General features: G+C 35.5%; 1 pseudogene; it reads right to left on the reverse strand.

Annotated features, from left to right (window-relative positions):
• Positions 1-1,603: 1,603 nt before the first annotated feature.
• LOC142625880 (TOM1-like protein 1) lies at positions 1,604-2,180 on the reverse strand (annotated as a pseudogene).
• Between the last annotated feature and the right edge of the window lie 15,175 nt (positions 2,181-17,355).

Here is a 17,355-nt window from a genome sequence, read left to right on the forward strand (position 1 = left end):
GTTAGCTCAGTTAGGATTATGTTACCCACCTCTATTAAAACTGAGGTTAAATATGTATTTTTGCTCTTTTTTATGTTTCTCTCATCTCAAAACATAAAAAACATATAAGAATTTGTGATGAAAGTTTTATAAAAATTAGGCGAAAAACTCATTTTAGTCCCTACATTTTCACGCGATTCTCACTTTGTTCCCTAACTTTTTTTTCCACCGATTTTAGTCTCTATCCTGGAAAACGCATCTCGTTTTAGTCCCTGACGTTACATCAGAGACGGAAATTGCACAGCTGGCAAACAGAAAAAATTAAAAATATTAAAATAATGCCCATTATGTCCACGTGGCTTTCCACGTCAGCCTCTAAATTAAAAAAAAATTAATTTATTAATTTTAACTAAATAAAAAAATTAAAAACAAAAATAAAAACCAAACCCAACAAGAACAACAAATTTAAAACCCAGCAAGAACAAGATCGACAAAACACAAACCCAGCAAATTTAAAACCCAAAAAATTAAATTCAAACCCATATTTCAAACCCTCACACCACCAAACACTCCAGAATCCACCATACCCAGAAAAGTAAGAAGATTCAAAAACCCAGAAGGAGAACAAGAACAAGAACAAACCCATAAAATTATTTTTTAATCTCACTCTCTCTCTTCCTCTCACTTTCAAAGTTTCTCTCTTTCTCCCACGCTCTCTCCTCTCTTCCTCTCACCTTGAAAGCTTCTCCTCTCTTTCAATATTGGCTTTTGGGCCTCAAATCGGCGTGGCATAGATCAGCATGGAGGCTTTGGGTGGGTGGGATTCAGATCGTCGTGGTTTGGTGTCTGCTCATGGGTAGTCGTGGCTCGCCATGGGTGATGTGGTCGTGGCTCGCCGTGGGTGGTCTTGGCTCGCTGTGGGTCGGTTGGCTGGGTTGGATTCGATGGTGGCTGGGTTGGCTTCGATGGTTGTTGGGTTGGTTTAGCTGGTGGGTTTGTGGCTCTGCAGAACTGAAGTGTATGGATCTTGGGTCTTGCGTGGGTCTCTAAAGACTGAAGGGTATGGCTCTTATTGGTTGTTTGTGGCTTGGTAATGGGTTTGGATATGAATCTCAGTGGTTTGGATATGGAGGTTTGGTAGTGATAGTGGTTTTTCTGGGTTTGTTCTTGTTCTCTTTATGGGTTTTGAATTTTTTGGGTTTTTGAATTTTCTTACTTTTTCTGGGTTTGAATTTTCTTACTTTTCTGGGTATGGTGGATTCCGGAGTGTTTGGTGGTGTGGGGGTTTGAAATATGGGTTTGAATTTAATTCTTTGGGTTTTAAATTTGTTGTTCTTGGGTTTGGTTTTTATTTCTGTTTTTAATTTTTTTATTTAGTTAAAATTAATAAATTAATTTTTTTTAAATTTAGAGACTGATGTGAAAAGCCACGTGAACACAATGACATTATTTTAATTTTTTAATTTTTTCCGTTTGCCAATTGTGCAATTTTCGTCTCTGATGTAATGTCAGGGACTAAAACCAGACACGTTTTTCAAGATAGGGACTAAAATCAGTGAAAAAAAAAGTTAGAAACCAAAGTAGGAATCGCGTGAAAATGTAGAAAATAAAATGGGTTTTTCGCCTAAAAATTATGAACAAACATTGCCACCACCATTGAAGTTTCTGTCAAGAACTTTACCTTGTATGTTTCTTCATAAACAGGCAAATAGCGGAGCTCATTGGTCGAATCCCCTCATGATTCAATTAGCATCAAAGCCTTGTTATGATTATTAACTACAGTATGAGGATCTTCAATCAACTTCACCATCTCATCAAGAACTGTCTCAAATGCTACCTCCGAGGAAGCCTTCTTACAATTCTTAACGCATGTTTCAAGCAACACCAAAGCCTAGTACAGTAGTACTGAATCCTAGGACTCTTCAACATGACCTTTTAATTCCACGGATCAATTCAACACTGTTAATCTTTTCAGCATTGATCATGTCACAAATATCAAGATTATTGGCCCAATCAGGCTCATCGAGGTTCTCCAAGGTGGCATTTTCAATGATCTTATCAGTTTGGTTTGGGCCTTAGGAAAGCTCCTTCATATTGAAGCTCATTGAACTCATGCCTTCAGTCATCTTTCGGCCCACCTCACCTCCAATCTTGAGGCGTTCACCAAAGGCACTAACTTTATCCATCAACTTGTCGCCAATACATCATCCTTGATTCCAACATTAATTTTTTCTCCTTAAGGTACCGCTGCTGGGTCATCCCCAATCTAAAGGGCCTTCCTGTTTACAGCATGATAAATTTGGGTTAGCACTTTTGTGAAGGCAGACCCAAAAAATACCCAATTTTTTTTATCCTAAAGAGAAACTTCTATGGTGGTAATTTTTCTTTTTAGTTTTTACAAAAACCCTACTTTTTATTCTTGTTTTCTCTTTTTTATTTTTATTTTATGGTTTAAGATGAGAGAGACATAAAAGAAACCAAAAATACAAATTTAGCCTCATTTTTAACAGAGGTGGGTAACGGAACCCTAACTGAGCTAACCTCAGGTAGGTAAAGTGTCAAATTTCAAACCACGAGTAGGTAACTTAAATTTCGGCTAAACCACAGATGAGTAAGTTGTAATTAACCATTATTATAAACTAGTGTATAATTCATGCATATGCTATGTACAATTAAAAAGAAAATTACAATTATACATATATATATGGATTCAAATTACACACACTCTCTCTCTCTCTCTCTTTTATTTATTTTTTGTTTTCTAATTTCTTTTGGATATACGCATGAGTTTACTCTCTCTCTCTCTCTCTCTCTCTCTCTCTCTCTCTCTTCTTTTTTTGTTTATTGGGTTTTTGTTAATTTGAACTCACACACACACACACACACACACGAGTTTATTCTTACACCAAGTTGTAAGTTGTAAAAGTTATATATACACACATACACATACACATACACACACACACATGCTTCACGCATGCGAGAAGGCTTTTTTATTTTATTTTATATAGTATCATAATTTTTCACTCATTCTAATTTGAAGTTTATACGTTTTCTCATTAATATTACGCATTTAGAATTACTAATACAACTAGAAGTGTCATGACTCATGAGGCTAGCTTCAATAAATAAACATACATTACGCATTTATTTTGTAGCAAAAAAAAAAAACCTGTGTTTATATATATATATATAATTTTTATTTTGAAAATCTAATTTATAAGTAGATAAAGCAATTTGAAAATCAACCAGAGAGTGACCATACTTTTTAAGCAACATTTTAGTGGGATATATATATGTGTGTGTTTGTGTGTGTGTGTGTGTGTGTGTGTGATTTAGAATCTAATTAGATTTAGAATCTTTAGTTTTTGTACCCAATAATTCACTTGTCATGAAAATTAAAAAATTAGATGGAACACATGGCACAAAATTGAACTTCAATTAAGAATCTAATTTAATTTAGACTCTTTGATTTTTGCACCTAATAATTCACTTAACACACAAATTTAAAAATTATATAAGACACATGGCACAAAATTAGACATAATTTAGAATCTAATTAGATTTAACCTCTTCAATTTTTACACCCAACAATTCACTAACCATAAAAATTAAAAAATTGGATGGAACACATGACACAAAATTGAACTTCCACTAAAATTCAATTTAGAATCTAATTGAATTTAATCTCTTTGATTTTTGCACCTAATAATTTACTTGACACGCAAATTTAAAAATTATATGAAACACATGACGCAAAATTAGACTCTAATTTATAATTTAATTAAATTTTCTCTCAACTTTGGTTATATATAGAATTCCCATCTAATATGGAAAGATGGGATTATTTTCGATTGACTTTGCTTCTCTTTGGTTTATTTTCAAAAGAAGGGGAATTGACTTTGGTTATTTATAGTGGCCAAAATAAGTGAAACCTCGTGAAAAAATAAATATTAAAATATGAATCGTATCATAATTTTTTTTTGTGTTTATTGCATCATATAACATATCATAAGATATACAAACGCACTATAAATTTTATTTTTAAAAAATTAATAGAAATAAATATATGAAATGTGTATTTATTATAATTTTAGAACATATTCAATTAATGAAAAATTTAATGATCATATACATAGTTTTATTTAACAAAGTTCACTAAATAATTTTTAAAAATTTTAAAAACTTTTAGGCTATTAAATCAACACAACATAATTAAAATAACATGTTAAATAAATAAAAAATTAACATGTCATAATTTCATCGAACTAACTAGCACATGTGATAAATTTAAGTTAGCATTTAATGGTCACCTCATCAACAAGCGTGGACATAAGAGCTTGTTTCAAAACACTACATAATGTTAAGTCTAATCCAAAATTTCAAACATTAAGAGTTAAAATCAAAATGATTCCAAATTTAAGGCCGTCAAATGCAATATGGTCTTCTATTTTCAAATTCCTTATGGTTTTAAGATATTTTTTTATTATATCATTTTTTAGAGAGTTTCATTTTATGACATCCGCTTCTGATGATAGTTTTTTATCATTAAATCAAGACACCAATTGGTTTTTGGTGTAGGCAGAAACTGAACCGCAAATCTCTTATTCAACCATTAGAAACTTTAACAGTTGAGCTAACTAGAACTTACTTTTTTATTATGTCATTTAGAGATTTTTTTTTTTTTTTAAAGAAACATTTAGAGATAAATTGATATTTTGATGTATAAGGATTTAAAATTTTTTGGGGGGTTTAACAAAAGAGATGTCACGGATCAGAAAGCCCAAAAATTTTATGGGTCATTTAGCCCAAGTAAAATGTGGCTATTCTTACACAGTGAGGATATGGGTCGTTTAGCCCAAATAAAATTTATACTTTAGATCCTTCCTCACTTGGGCTTTTCACAATAGACTTTCGGGCTTTCCCAAGATAATTGTGGTGGGATTTTTTTTGAGCTGTCACGTGTACTTAAAAAATGAGGATTAATATCTGTACAACTTCAATAATGTTACTACCATTTACTTTCATTTTTTTTTTTTTACAACTTTTCTACGTGACAAAATGTGAGTGATAGAAAAAAAAAAAATGTTTATGTGATTGTAACAAACAATCAGTTATTAAGGTTTGTATAGATATTTAACCTCATTTTTTCTATACACGTGATAAACGATCAATTATAATATGCTACATAAAATAGATGTAACAAAGCTGTGTAAAAATGTGTGATCGTAATAATATATCTTGTGTGATCATAACATCATATCTTCTGAGATTCACACAAAATAGAGCTTCACTTGGATAATCCCTACCTGCTAAGAAGTTTGCACAAAAATTATGCAAATTCAAACCAGGCCTTTCAAACTTTTTCCTTCAATTGTTTATTTTTTTTTTTTCCTAAAATATTATTTACATCGTTTTAAATTTGGGGTCAATTTAAGTCGGTCTTAAATATGAAAACTTGCAACTTATACCCTTGAGGCCTTGAGTTTTAAAATAATCGTTAATGTGTTTCTTTTATCAACACTTAATAGAATCTTGCTGTTAATAATAAAAATAATAACAATAAGACATCGTTGTGGACAAGAAAAGGGGGAAAAAGAGTTGTTGAGAGGGTAAATTATAAAATTTGAAAGTGAAAAAGACCAAGTTTGAAGTAGGTCCAAATTTAAAGTGTGTATAAAAGGCTTTTTTTTTTTTTTTTGTTGAAAATTGTTAATAATGCGGTTTTTGATAGTTAATGGAAGTTAAGTCAGACAATGCATCGTGCACGTAGCTATCTTAAACCGTCCAAAACAAAATTCAAATGGGGCCTTTACTATCATTGGCTAAAGAGAGCCGACCACGGTCTCTGGGCCCAGTGAAGGTGGCCCACCCTTTCAGTCAAGGGACACATGTACGGCTGCTGAGGGTGCCACGTTACCCTCTAATTCAGTTTATATTCAATGGTTGATTGCACTCGTTTAAAAAATGTTTAGCCGAGTAGATTATCAACATTCTGCGCCGACAGGCTGCCACTTGGACTTGGTTGCTTATTTTATTTTTATGGCATGTGCTTGCGTGTTTTCGGTCACAGACTCACGGTTTTATGACATTCACTCGTTCATGATTGTTCTATTTCTCTGTTGGAATCGAATATACCGGGTTACCCTGGCCTCTTTCTTTAATTATTTTTTGTGGTGAATGGGAAAGAAATACATCATGTTCATGTAAAAGGTTTGACATGGTGATTAATTTATATATGTTGATGTGAATTTCGGGTTTGGTTTGGGGTCCCTCATTTCGGCTTATTGAAATTGATACGTGTCTAAAATTAGTCACTTGTTCGCATAGTGTTTAATTCGTCTTAATTAACCAATCACTCCACTCCTAACTCAGTGAACTTTTTATCTTGGGTGAGCTTGTATATCTTTGCACTTTCATGTAGCAGCTAGAAAAAAACCAAGATTTAAGAAAGATTGGATGGCATCCTTTTGCAAAGGCTATGATTTCATTCTTCCATCAAGAATGATGAAGCACAAAGTCACCTCGTTAGTATGTTCCTTGTCGAGGTCGTTGGACAAGCTTAGTTACTTGTTGAGAACAAAAAGGAGTAGGAATGAAAGACACTAGGATGGTGCCAGCCAAAGGCCCTCCGATGCTTGAGTTAGATAATCTCTCTTTCTGTTTAAGAATCTATAGTGTATGCTATGATATTAGATGTCAATGAGATCACTTACTTGAGTTAATTGGCTTTATATAATCAGTGCTCAAGTTAATGCACTTGTCCGTTGCACCTAAATGAATTACGACATTGATGGCAATGAAATCTCCCCTTAAATGGAGGTTTGTAACACCCAAGTGGCTCATTAAGACTTTTGTAATAGCCCTTCTATCGTTGCTCATTGCCAGCTGGTTTGGCAAAGTTATTCCTACCTTTAATGTGTTTGCAAACGTCTTTCTTAATGACGAGCATTTAATGTGCTTACGGTTGTCCATGGTAATGGACAACTATTTAATCACCGCTCCGTCAGTTGCCCCCTTTTATTCCTTTATCGTCAAGGTCCTGGACGAGAACATGAATTTTTTTTTAAGGCAAACGAGAACATGAATATGATCAGTCGTGACAATTCACATCTTCCCGTTTCTCGAAACTCTTCTCTTGCAATAAATATGACATGACCTCTCCACTGGATGACGAACACATGTTCCTGTTTTATTAGTGGTATGTGCAAAATTTTCTTAGGTTTGGTGTGCCTTAACTTCAAATTTCCCTTTTTTAGAAAAAACCGTTCCCCTTCTTCTGCCTTATTTTCTCTATGCTTGAAGCTCTGAAGGATTTCAAATTTTCAAATTCTTTTTCTTCTTAGTAAGGTCCCTTTTCCTTTTGCTTTCTTGATGGTTAATTTTGATTTCGTCAGTCAGAAGTGCCCTTTTATTTCTTTTTTCTTTGCTAGATTAGGAGTCTACCTTGAGTACTCTTTTGGTCGGCGTCCCCAAGCAGGTCTATTCATGTCTCATTTCATTGCTTTCAAAACTGTTTTACTCACCCTCTATCCTTTGATTTTCGATTCTTGGATTCATCAAATGTTGAATCCCTATGTAAAGAGGTTGACACAACTGTGTCAAAACTGCCCTTGTCTTCCTCTTCAACTCTTTTGCATGCTCTTTCTGAGTTTTGTTCTTTGAAAGGAAAGCACTTGAAAGGTTTTAGGAAAAGATTTCAATTCCTAAAAGGTACCACCATTTGCTTGCCCTGTTCTAGTGAAAAATCTTGTAGTTTTGCCCATTGTGAAGTGTGCTTCTGTGAAGCTGCTTTTCTATGCGGTCTTCGTTTTCCCATCCATCCATTTATTATGCATTTTCTTTCTAATTTCCAAATTGCCCCTAGTCATCTCATCCCTAATGCTTGGAGGACGATCATAAGTTGTATTTATACCGTCTAAAACCTTCCACCCATTATGGGTAGTTCAAGCTTTTACCCTAGGGTAGAAAATCTAGGGTCATCTCTAGATTTCCTTCCTCCTTTCGTGACTGGAAATCATGATATTTTTTCATCTTTGGAATTGGCTAGGAAACCATGTCTAATGACCTCTAAAGTGAAGTCCCAAGGTTATTGTGGAAATAGGAAGTTCCACCACTTGGTGCATACTTTTTATCATTTTCCTTGATTTCTTCATCTAACATTTGCATGTATAACATTGCTTCTTTCCTGGTTTTGCAACTTCTGATCATCCTGAGTTGGAGAGTTAACACCATGAACGAGTTCGGGCTGCCATTGCTTTTGCTCGAGAAATTGAGGATTTTGACGACTTGGTTGATCCTCATCATTTGTTTGACTGCTGCCTCAGACCCGAACCTTCCAAGTACGTGTTAAAGAAGATTCATCAAGAAAAAAAGTAGGTTTGTCTTTGTAAGTCTTCTCGTCATTTTGAATGATTACTCACCTTCTTTCTTTCTTTTTTCTTTTTTTTTTTTCTTTCTTTTTTTAGCAGAGATGGCCACTAGGTACAATAAGGAGAAGTATGCTTGCATTAGAGGAATGAAAAATGAGCCCTTATACAAGTTTGCCGCAAATCCGAAGAGGCAAAAGCTCCATGACAAGAAAGGTGACATTGTGGTTTCCCCATCTATCCAAAGTTTATATCATGAAGTTTATGATTTAAACTTGTCATTGGTAGACATAGTTTTTATTATGAATTTGATCATTTAAACTCGTCATTGGTAGATAAAGTTTTCACCATGAAGTTTATGATTTAAACTCGTCATTGGTAGATAGAGTTTTTACCATGAATTTTATGATTTAAAGACTTCACCGATATGCTTGATTTGTATAGCTTGTGCTTAGTTATTAGATGCGCATGTTAAGGACTTGGTCTTTGAAAAAAACTGGCTTAGAGACGCCTTATTTGCTTTATTTACCCTTGCCTACGAAAGTATTACAAAGGTCAAACTTAACAAAGTAAAAGAAATGCCAACTCAACAAAGGAATAGAATGCCAAAAATAGAAAATGCTTGCAAGTAAAATAAAGTCTTGCTTTTGTCAGTGAGTACGACGAGGTATTCCAGGTGCTGGAATTTATTGGCGTCGGTACTTTTAATGGTTGTACTTCTTAAGATGCTTTGCGTGCCAAGGACGAGGTAAAGGTTTACCTTCGAGGTCTTCCAAGTTGTAACTTCCTCTTCTCAGGTAACGGATGACCCCAATACGGACCTTCCCAATTAAGGCCTAGCTTCCCCTGGGTTGGGTCTTTGGTGGCCTATGAGACTTTTTGTAGAACCATATCCCCAAGATTAAACCTTCTCAGCTTCACCCTTTGATCATGGTACTTCGACATTTTTTTGGTGGTACAAGGCCATACTTTGAGCCATATCGTCTCTGACCTCAAACAAGTAATCCAGGGCAAGTCTCAATTCCTCATCATTATTGTGGTCGTCATAATAAGTCTATTTGAAGCATGACACCCCAACTTCAACAGGAATCATTACTTCAGTCCAAAATGCTAGTTTGAATGGTGTTTCTCCCATTGGTATCCTATGAGACTCCAGGTAGCTCCTCAAGTCAGGCTCCCCTTTCCCCATTAAGTTGAGCTCTGATGATCTTGAGCAAAGTTTGATTTGTGACTTCTATCTGGCCATTAGCTTATGGTTGTCCAGGTGAGGAATAATGGTTCTTTATTCCCAGCTCTTTAGTCTTTATAGCACTCCCTAAACTTATTGTTGTCAAACTATCGTCCATTATCAGAGATGATCACCCTTAGGATTTCAAACCTACAGAACTCCCAGAGCTTTCGCTACCCTCAAACTGGTGAGGATTGCCTCATACTCTGCTTCATTATTCGTTGCTAGGAACTGAAGCTGCACCCTATATTTGAGAACATCCTTCCTAAGAGAGATGAGAATCATGCCTACACCCCCAACACCTACGGCTAACGACCTATTTGCATTTATCGTTCAGTACTCTGCCTTTGGGTCTGTATCCGTCATGGTGAACTCGTCGACGAAATCAACCAATGCCTAGGCTTTGATAGCAATCTATGGCTTGTACTCATTTTCAAACTGGCTCAGCTCAATTGCCCATTAAACCATTCTCCTTGTTGCATCAGGTCTACTTATGGCTTTTTGAAAGGGCTGGTCCATCATAATAGGATGGTATGAGCCTGGAAGTATGGACAAAGCTTTTTTGACGGGACAATCAGGGAGAAATCCATCTTCTCTATCTGCAAGTATTTTTCCTTAGCACCCTGGAAAGCCTAACTTGTGTAATAGACTGGCCACTAGACTTTGAGCTCTTCGCGGATCAATGCTGAGCTGACAACCATTTGTGACACAGCTAAGTAGAGAAATAATTCTTCCCCTTCTACATACGAGCTCAAGAATGGTGGTCTAGATAAAGATTCCTTGAGGCTCTAGAAAGCGGCTTCACACTCTTTTGTCCATTGGAAGGCCTGCTTCAGTGTTTAAAAAAGGGGAGACGCTTATTTATGGCTTTGGAGACAAATCTGTTTAAGGCTGCTACCCATCCAGTCAGCCTTTGCACCTCATTCACATTTTTCGGTGAAGCCATGTCAAGTATGGCTTTAACTTTCTCCGAGTTGGCTTTGATTCCTCGCTAGGATACCATGAACTTGAGAAACTTGCCTAATGACACTCCAAATACACATTTTGCTGGATTTAGCCTCATTTGGTACTTCCTCAGAGTATTGAAGGTTTCCTTGAGGTCGTCTAGATGGAGTTTTGCCACTTGCTCTTGATGAGCATGTCATCCACATATACCTCTATATTTCACCCTATCTACTTGCTAAACATTTGATTTACTAGCCTTTGGTAGGTAGCACCTACATTTTTGAGTTCGAATGGAATGACCTTGTAGTACTATAGTCCTTGATTGGTGATGAATGCTATTTTTTCCTGGTCTTCCTTGTTCATGTGAATCTGTTTATAACCTGAAAATGCATTCATGAAAGTTAGCAACTCATGACTAGCTGTGGAATCTACAAGCTAATCAGCCTGGGAAAAGGAAAATTGTCTTTAGGGTAGGCGTTGTTAAGGTCCGTGAAATCCACTCATTCTCTATTTCCCGTTGGACTTTTTAACCATAACAACATTAGTGAGCCATTCGAGATAAAGACTTCTCGGATAAAACCTACAGTTAACAGTATTTCTACCTCTTCCATAACAGCTTTGTACCTTTCTGGAGCAAAGACTTGACGTTTTTGCTAGATGGGCTTCTTCATCAGATCGACATTCATATGACGTTCTATCACCTTATTATCTATACCTGGCATATCCTCATGGGTTCAGGCAAAAACGTCCAGATTTTAGTTCAGAAACTTTACTATCTTTCCCTTCATTGACGAGTTGAATTCCTCACCTGCCTTGGTGACTTTCAAAGGATCTCCTTCCACTAGTTCTACATCCTCCAGTTCTCTAGTCTATTTCACAGGTTCTTCTTTCACCATCCAAGCGTGGTTCTCCTTAGAGGCTAGTACTACTTGGTAACATTCTAGAGCTAGCAATTGGTCTCCACATATCTCCCCAATCCTGTGAGGGGTTGGGAATTTCACTTTGAGATATTAAGTAGAGGTTGCAGTTTTAAGTCAGTTCAGAGTGGGTCGTCCAAGGATCACGTTGTATGATGAGGGGCAATCGACAATCAAAAAGTCCACTTGCTTCGTTATCTATGCAGGATGCGTCCCCGTTGTGACCGAAAGTGAAATAATGCCCTTCAGGTAAATATGATCTCTGCTAAAACTGAAAAAGGTGACTTGAAGGGACAAAGCCTTTTAGGGTTGAGTCTCAACTACTGATAGGCCATCATGTACATGATGTCTGCTGAGATTCCATTATCAACTAACACTTCCCTAGTGTTGAATCCTTCTATTGCCAACATAATGATGAATGAATCGTCGTGTCTGATCCCCTTGGCATCACGTTTAGAAAAAATAATGTCGTCCTCACTAGAATGATAGTACTTCGCAAAAGGATGCTTGATGTGGACACTATTAATCTATCTTTGGTATGCCCTTCTCAAGGACTTGTATGACCCTCCAGTTACCAATCCTCCTATGATCATCCTTCTTTCTCCTACTACTTGCTTCGGGTGATCTCGTCCATCATCTTTATGATCGTCATGGGACTTGTCTTCTACCTTTAATCGGGATTGATGGTCTCTCTTGATAAACTTCTGAAGTTTTCCCGCTTGGATTAATTTTTTAATTTGTTCTTTCAAATCACGACACTCATCAGTGTAATGACCATGATCCTTATGGAAACGACAATATTTCTTCAAGTCTCACTTTTTAGAAGACAAGCTCAATGTTTCTGGCTATTTCGGGTCGGGTTCGTCCTTGAGCTACATTAAAATCTTATCTACAGGCATCACTAGTGGAGTGAAGTTCATCTTCTTCTTTGGAGCCTATAGGTTACTTTTGCTAGACTTGGTCTCCGATGAGTGATCTTTCCTGTCTTTCTTCTTATGTTGGGAGTCACTAGCTTCTTCCTTTTGTCGTTTTCCAATCAAGCCCTTTGCAGTTAGGGCATCTTCTCCATTCATGTACTTCTAAGCCTTGAACAACAAATTTGTCATGGAAGTTGGTGGTGTCTTTCCTAGTGAAAAGATAAGATCAAGATTATTTAGCCCAGCTTGGAAGGTCGTCATGATAACCTGGTCGTCAGCTTCATCAATCTTGAGAACGGCCTTGTTAAAACGCTTCACGTACTCCTTTAAGTTTTCTCCTTCTTGCTACTTTACAGTCACTAAGTAAGAGGTAGGCCTTTTGTGGCGCTGACCCCCAATGAAGTGTCGGACAAACGAGTTGCTCAACTGATCAAAGTTTGCAATTGACAATGCTAGTAGTTTGTTGAACCAAACCCTTACAGCTCCTTTTAGGGTGGCCATAAAAGATCTGCATATTACCTTGTCTAGAGTTTGTTGGAGGCTAAAGATTGTCTTAAAAGCCCCTGTATGGTTAAGGGGGTCTTTAGAACCGTCATGGAATTCCAGCTGTGGGAGGCAGAACTTAAGGGGTAAGGGGCATTCTAGAACACTAGTGGTGAAAGATGAGTCCGTCCTGTTGAGCATACCATTGAGGTTCATGGCCGTCTTTCCTTCATAGCGTTCTTCACCTCATCTAGTTCTCTCCTTAAACTTTTCATCATCTAGTCATTGTCGTGCATCGACTGCTCGGTGTGCTCGAAAGTGTCTCTTCCTTTGCTATTTTTAGGACTATTAACCTCGTCGTTGTTCCGATTGCGGTTACATCGTTGAAGGGAAGTATTGCTGCCTTTAGGACATGCTCATCACTTCAAGTCTTCATTTTGTTTCATTAGCTCCTGCATATTAGTGGTCAACACTTGGATTTGCTGGGCCATTAAAAGCAGATCTGGAGGTGCTATTGTAGTTGAGTCCATCGATCTTAAGGAACTTTGTTGATAAAGATACAATGACATACGTATTCCCCACAGATGGCGCCAAACTGATGAAGCACAAAATCTCCTCGTCAAGGTCGATGGACGAGTTTGGTTACCTATTGAGAACAAAAAGGAGTAGGAATGAAAGACACCGGGATGGTGCCAGCCAAAGGCCCTCCGATGCTTAAGTTAGATAGTCTCTCTTTCTGTTTAAGAATTTATAGTGTATGCTGTGATATCAGATGTCAATGAGATCACAAACTTGAGTTAGTTGGCTTTATATAACTAGTGCTTAAGTTAATGCACTTGTCCGTTGCACCTGAATGAATTATGGCATTGATGGCAATGAAGTCTTTCCTTAAATGGAGGTTTGCAATGCCTAGGCAGCTCATCAAGACTTTTGTAACAACCTTTTTGCCATTGCTCATTACCAACTGGTTTGGCAGAGTTATTTCTACCTTTAATGCGTTCACAATCGTCTTTCTTAATGACGAGCATTTAATGTGCTTACGATTGTCCATGGTAACGGACGACCATTTAATCAATGATCTGTCAAAGAATATCAAACAAGACAAGTAGGATAAGTCACAGATACCACAAGTATATAGTTCTAATTAGTAATTATCACCTGCATGTGCCTTTTGTACCATAAGCCATGTCTTGGAAATTCAAAGAGACCTAGTGTCATCTTTCATGTTTTCCACCTACACTAGAGCCTAATTCACACTTTGGTAATTTGATTAAATCAATAGTATGATAATTTGTTTTATTGATCCATGATACGGGTGATATTGTCTCTACGGTGGTAATCACATATGAAATTATAAGTGTGGGGATAGAGAAATTGGAGGAATTAATTCAAATGCATTTATTCATTTTATTTATAAAACAATACTTAGCTTGTGCAATATAAAATTCTTAGAGCATCCACGCCACTTTGTCTATAATAGAAAAATAGGTGAAATTTATATATTTGAGTCCAAAAACTACCTATATCAGTCCACCTATATCATTGAAGATTTACATATTTTTATTTACATATTTTATTTATTTATCATTATTTTATCTCTCTCCCTCTTCCTCTCTTCTTCATTTCACTGTTTTATTGTGTCTCTTAGATAAAACCAACCACCACCACCACAAGTTGTGAAGTCACAACTCATTACTGTTAGGACATATGTGGATTATGTTAAGAACATATGTTATTTAGAATTGGCTTATCTTTTGACAAAATGCACTTTACTTGTAATTTGGTAGATCTAGGATGGTTTAAGTCTTCAAGAAATTTGTTGTTTAAGTCAAAAGTTAAATCCATGCAAATCTATTTAAGAAACAAGTGAAGAAGTGTTGTGTTAAAACTCGACAACTAGCTTGATAGATGGCATCTATCGAGATTTAAAAGGCAGTTTTAGTCCGATACTCGACAGCTGTTCGATAGATAACCTATCTATCGAGATTTACGAAAATTATTTTTTCAGATCTAATTTTATTCATATCCATGCATATGTGTTTAGGATTTTTTTTCCTCACAACTTTAAACATATATAAGGATTATTTTAAAGGCCGTCGTAGAGGGTATGCATATAGAGAACATATGCATATAGAGAACATATGAAAAAGTGACTGAGTGCATTATTTTCTCTGTAAGAAGTTACTGCATCTTTTGCACCTTAGGGTTTTGTAACCAAGTATTTCTTGATCTTCATTGTTGATAAAATGAAGAACTTTGCAGCCAACATCTTCTTCAAGTTGGTGGGGTTAGTCACGTACTAGGATCCGTGCATCATTGGTTGGTCACGTACGGGGATTTATGCAAAAAGGTGGCGTTCATATATTGAAGAGTTCAGAGATTCTGAAGCGGTAGAATGTTTTCGCTGTAAGTTCATCTACAGGTATTGTAGAGTCTAGGAACAAAAATTTTGTACTAAATCTGAAACTTCTGTTTATTATAGTGGGTTGCTTTTCGAAAAGGTTTCCCCTAGGTTTTTTTAACTGTGAAACTAGTTTGTTTCACTGGTTTTCCTAGGTTATCATATCTTGTCTTATTTACTTTTCCGTTGTGCATGACATTGATGTTTGTTTGTTTTAACAAAGTTTATTCATAATAAATCTAATTAACAACTTGGGTTTAAAACTTATTAATTCTATCAACCAGGGTCTAAATTTCCCAACAATTACAAATTTGATCATCTCCTCACAAAACCTAATCAACCCATCAATTGGAAAACCCAAATCAAACCCAAAAAATATCCAAAATCAAACCCATCACCACCCACCTACCACCACAACCCAGTGGTGCATCAAAGAACAACCCACAAACCCAACCGAGATCCAAAACAATGCCCATCACTGTCCACCCACCACCGTAACCCAACACCAGAAAGAAGAAGAAGCAACAGAGAGCTACGAGGCAAGAAAGAGTTTTCTTCTTTTTTTTTTTTTGGGAGAGAGAGAGAGAGAGAGAGAGAGAGAGAGTGATTTTTTGATGTCGTAGGTTAATTTCATAAAACAAAAAAGAACAAAAAATGATTATTTAGAGAAAATATAGTGTATAATAGATAAATTGATGTGTGTTTTTGTGAAGTGACTTAATAAAATAGAAAAAGTAGGTTCTTATGCTAAAATAAATGGAAAGTTTTAGACAAACTGACGCAAATGCCCTTACATGAATTCATTCAACTAAACTCGATTAACCCTTAAAGTTAACAATCTTAGCATGAACTTATAGAATTTTAGGTATTGTTTGGAGATGCTATCATGATTCAATGTTAATTAAATATCAAGCGCATTTTTTATACCGTTCTTCGAAGACACACTTTGCCACTCTTTTTGCTATAAGTTGACTACATGCATGATTATAATTAGTGAACTATTACTTTACCATAGATCCATTACCTTTTTTCTACCATTTATAGTCAAATGAAAATATTTTATATGTAAAATATTTTACCTCTGCAAATATTTTACGTGGAAACAAACGGAGTGCTAGTTTCCAGATAAACCTCGTGTGCAATTTACTGATTTTTTTTTTAAATTTTAATTTATAATGACTCTTTGAGAGGATAACTTGAAATGTATTTAAACATTTTGGACTTTGACGTAACTTAAGGGAGTCTTACAATGAATTTATTATTTTCCGACTTAAGGGAGTCTTAAAAATTTTAAACTTTACTTGCTTGAACAAGATAAGAATGAAAAATTATGAACTTTTATTCAGTTATTTGTTTTTTTTTAATAAATAGTAATACTTATTAGAAGACATATTAAAATAGTAATATTAGTTTTTTAAACCGGGTTTATAATACATTATATAACCAGACTACAACTACAAAAGTGCCTAACCTTTGTAGTTGTAAGTTAGGGTTATAAACAGTGGACACTAGACACACACAAATAATGTGGGATAAACATCCCTATTTTTTTGAGTAAATAGTAATACTTATTAGAACACATATTAATATTACTATTTTTGTGTGAGTTATTTGTTTACATAGACATTTTAATATTAGAAAAGTATAGATGGCTTTTACTTCTAAGAGCAAGTGTAGATTTTTTTTTAGAATGCCTTGCTATATGTGGAGTTGAATTGAGCGAAACGAGAAGAAAAGAATCTCTTTCTTTCGATACGAAAGGTTTGGAACCCTGTAGAGAATGAAGAGGGGCCAAGGATTTTTTTGGTAAAATTGGGAGCCAAATATGGATGGACCTAAGATTTCAAGTTAGAGGGGGTCGGATTATAAGTAAAAAAAAAATGTAAATATGCATTCATATAGTATTAACAAATTATAAATACACAAAATCATTATTTCTTAACACATTAAGATGTAATCATCTACAAACAAAGACAAAAAGCAAATCAAAAAACAAAAAAAAATATCATTTTTAATACTAATCTGGCTATAATTTTTTTTTTTGTTGAAGTTAGAGCATTAATAATAGGGATGCTAAAATTTTTAGCTTTTAGCACTATAAAAAACTACTTTATTT

Source organism: Castanea sativa, chromosome 1 (assembly GCF_040712315.1).
Source record: "Castanea sativa cultivar Marrone di Chiusa Pesio chromosome 1, ASM4071231v1".
NCBI classification, from domain to species: domain Eukaryota; kingdom Viridiplantae; phylum Streptophyta; class Magnoliopsida; order Fagales; family Fagaceae; genus Castanea; species Castanea sativa.